At 51.6% G+C, this 3,645-nt stretch overlaps 1 pseudogene; it reads right to left on the minus strand.

The window, feature by feature from the left end:
* LOC119344256 overlaps window positions 1–3,257 on the minus strand; it is a 12,201-nt pseudogene extending 8,944 nt beyond the window's left edge.
* Between the last annotated feature and the right edge of the window lie 388 nt (window positions 3,258–3,645).

Below are 3,645 nucleotides of genomic sequence, written 5' to 3' on the forward strand. Positions count from 1 at the left end.
CGGCATAGATTTCTACCTATGCCGACGGCCAAGCTGTCGGCGTACCTCTGCCACGTGGCGTCCCATGACTCGTCAGCGCTTTTGACGGCGCCGTCCGTTGCCGTCAGACGGGAAAACACTGCCGACGGCTAAACTACGCCGACGGCTGACCCCGGCCGTCGGTGTAGGTCCCTATGCCGACGGCTATACTACGCCGACGGTCTGACAAGACTACACTGACGATATCTACGCCGACGGGTCTATGCCGACAGCAGCCATAGGCATAGATCTATGCCGACGGCAAATGACCTATGCCGACGGCCCCTGGCCGTAGGCATAGACCGCGAGTCCGGTAGTGAACACATGACCTGTCCAGACCCTTATAGATGGGTTCCACTTCAAGGAAAAACTCTCGAGCTTTTTCTATGCCTCTATTCCTAGTTTGCTTAGTTTTGTAAGGATTTCATGTCGTCCAAACAAGAAACCATGTGAATGAATGGCTTGGTAATCTCTCTGTAATTCTGGTTTAATCTAAGGTCTCAGCCAGGTAAATTTCTGAAATCTCAAAAGCACAATTGACTTTGCCTATCATAGGCTTTTAGTTTGTTTGTTTTCTGCATGAATTTTCTTGTCCATGTATGTCCTTTAATACTTTTTTTCAATTGACGTCCTTTCTGTTAATTCAGTGATGATAAAATATCAACTTCAAGATTTGGGCTGGACATGAGGGCGCCGGTCAGGCTGAGCATTTAGCGCCGGTATGAGGGGTCTATCTAGATCCTTTTTTTACCGGGTCGTCGCCCTGGACGTATAGGGAGGGTTTGGGAGCCTGGCTGTAGATGCTCTAAGAGCATGTCCAACAGCCGCGCCAAAAGGCGCGCGGGCGGTAAACTTGGTTTTTAGCGCGCGGGGGATGGTTTCGCGCGCTCCAGCGGTGGCTGGAAACAAGCACGCACGGGAAAAGGGCGGCAGCTCACGCGCTACTTTTGGCGCGCCACTTCCGGTGCGCCTATAAATTGCGGCGCTCGTCAAGCGCCTATCCACAGTGCCACGCGCGCCTCGTAGCCTCTTCGCCGCTCCAGCGCCTCCACCGCTTCCTCTCCTCGCCGCTCCAGCGCCCCGCCACCGCCGCGCCACCATGCCGCCGCGCCGCCGAGGAGCGTCGGGCTACCGCGGCGTCCACCAGCGCCCCAACGGCTGGTACTCTGCCGAGATTCGGTCCGGCGACGTCCGGCTCGGCCTCGGTACGTTCTAGACATCGTACGAGGCCGCACGCGCCTACGACGCGGCGGCGTGGCACCTGGACAGGCCACGCCAGCAGATGAACTTCCAGGATGTCCACACGCGCCAGCAGGCGCAGGACATCGCCCCTCCGCCTCGTCTTATCACGGACCAGGAACGTGCGGAGCATGCTCGGCGGCAGCGCCGCCTCTTCGTCGCAGAGGAGGACGAGCGGGCCATGGCGAAGTGGCGCCGGCGCCACCCGGAGGACGTCGCCAATGAGGAAGCCTTCTGGGCAAGGCGCCGCGAGGAGCAGACGGCAAAGCGCCCCGCGAGTGGTTGGACAGATGTCAGCGGAAGGCCCTGGTGTTATCGCAGTGCGAAATCGCTGAAAATGGTGGGCAGACGATCTTTTCGTCTGATAACGACCATTGGAAGGACATGTGACTCGATACCTCAGACCAGACCAGCGAGGATGACGATGATGATGATGATGATGATAACGACTGGGAGTAGGCTGTAGTTGCACTATGTAGTTGCACTATCTAGTATTTTTTTATTATGTCGTTGCACAGTAGTTTCTTAATATATCTATGCTATGGAACTATGTAAAATATCTATGTATCGTTCTTATGTATGAATTTTATTTATAGTTTTTATATAAAAAGATGTACGCAATGTTTAGCGCGCGCTACATTTTAGCGCGGCCGCTGGAGCTACGCGTGCGCACTCAATTTTAGCGCGGCTGTTGGAGCCAGCACTGCCGGCCGTGCCAAACCAGGCAAAGGGCGCGCGGCAAATGAGTTTTTAGCGCGCGGCGCGTTGCGCGGCTGTTGGAGATGCTATATGGAAAGCATATCTACTACACCCTCTCTTTTCTGTTTGTGAAAATATCTAGTACATCCTTTCTGCGCATATGCACAACTAAGCCAGGCTGGATTCATCAGTTGACTGCCAAAGATATCAGTGGAAATATGGAAACAAAATAGTTGGATGAATTTTGAATTAGGAAATTGGAACCCTTAGGAGAATCGGTGTGTATATGATCCCCGCAAAAAAATATAAATAAATGTTGAGCATCTTAGTATGTTTACCAAGATCATCAAATATTGAAAGAGTAGGGATGTGAGCATTAGTTTTTCGTGTTTGGGGTCTACATAGTTAAGTAGGAGTCAGAATATTTGAGGCCCGTTTAAGAAGCCCGTCTGGGTTTCATCGGCGGCGGCGGATCCTCCTAGGCCGTTGCCATTGGCTCGCTTCTGCACTCCACCCATAATCTTTTACCGAGTAGTGTAGGTCACCTGGACAAGCATGCTCTGAGATTCTACCACCAGGATCTCCTGAGCCCGGAGGGTCAAGATAAGCCGCAACACCTGGGATATTGTCTCCGACGCTGCTACCAGCGTGTCCTGAGGACAGCAGATCATGACCAGCCGCAACACCCACTCCTTGAATACTCTTTCTCCGAAAATTCTTCCCCCACTCTTGGTTTGAGGATTCTGCAGCAGAGGACTCTGCAGGTGTAGCAAGACAAGTAACGGTAAGTTGGTGACAGTAGCTTCCTGAAGCCAAACATGTTGCGTGATGCAAAGCAAGGAATAGCACTTTAAGCAAGCAATCTGATTAATCATCATGTGATTCTTTCTAACATACAACAGCTACTACGCAGAAAATGTAACTGACGCATTTCTAAAGTCGTTGCGGCTGCTATAATCAGTTGGAGCTATGAACAACTGAGAACCAACAGCAAGTAAGCCTACTTCTTGTCAGGACAGACCTTGCGAGTGAAGGCCGGTTTCCACAGCTTCGGCGATAGGCCAAGGTTCAGCTTCAGCCATGGGCGACGGTGGAAGCACCGGCTCACCGCTGGGTCCGCCCTCCAATAGTTCCCTCTCCTTGGACGAGGTCGGGCCTTGAACTTCAACTTCATCTTCCACTTCGGATTCAAATCCAGAGGGGAACATTCTTGAGAGCTCGGATGCGGTCCCATATCTCCCGGGGAGGTCAGGTTTACGCGAGAAGAAGCGGTCGAGCTCGGATTTGGTTGGTCTTGACATTGCGCACCACCCGCCGTGAGGGAGGGCGGAGGAGACGGTCTACCAAGGACTGAGTGCTTTCTTTTGTGTGTACTACTACTAGCAGAGAGCTCGCGGAGTTAAAGCGTGAAATGACAGGTCAGTAGATGCTGGGTGGTACAGTATCAATTTAATACCTTTGCTTCTGAAGTGTGTATAGCATGTATAATAAGGGGACGTAAGCTGGCAGTAAGGATTTAAATACTGTATTATTGCTTAGTTGGAAGAGAGAGAATAGAGAGAGAAGGAAAGCAAAGCGGGCTGAGCTCCAAGAACATTTGTGAGAGTGGAAGGTGGGCCATATGTTGACAAAGTAGTACTTTCTTATAGCCAATTATTATACGTGTTAGCTATTACATTGGCCGTGAAT

The sequence above is a fragment of the Triticum dicoccoides genome, unplaced genomic scaffold, assembly GCF_002162155.2.
Source record: "Triticum dicoccoides isolate Atlit2015 ecotype Zavitan unplaced genomic scaffold, WEW_v2.0 scaffold16131, whole genome shotgun sequence".
Lineage (NCBI taxonomy): Eukaryota > Viridiplantae > Streptophyta > Magnoliopsida > Poales > Poaceae > Triticum > Triticum dicoccoides.